Genomic DNA, 226 nt, shown 5'->3' on the forward strand with positions numbered 1-226 from the left:
CAAAACCACTCGCCTCAAGGGGCTCGGGCAGCTCATCACCCCCAGGGGGCCTGTGTGGAGCCCTCAGGCGGGCGGGGGGGGAGGGGCCCCCCCCCCCCCCGCCCCTGTTTTAATTCTTAATTTTTCTTTTTTGGGGGAAAGAAAAAAAAAAAAGCCTTTGGGAATAAGTTAGCGTTTTGTTTTACTCGTTTCTATTTGCAAAAGAGCGTTTCAAAAGTTATTTGGG

Source organism: Calidris pugnax, unplaced genomic scaffold (genome assembly GCF_001431845.1).
Source record: "Calidris pugnax isolate Ruff unplaced genomic scaffold, ASM143184v1 scaffold429, whole genome shotgun sequence".
NCBI lineage: Eukaryota > Metazoa > Chordata > Aves > Charadriiformes > Scolopacidae > Calidris > Calidris pugnax.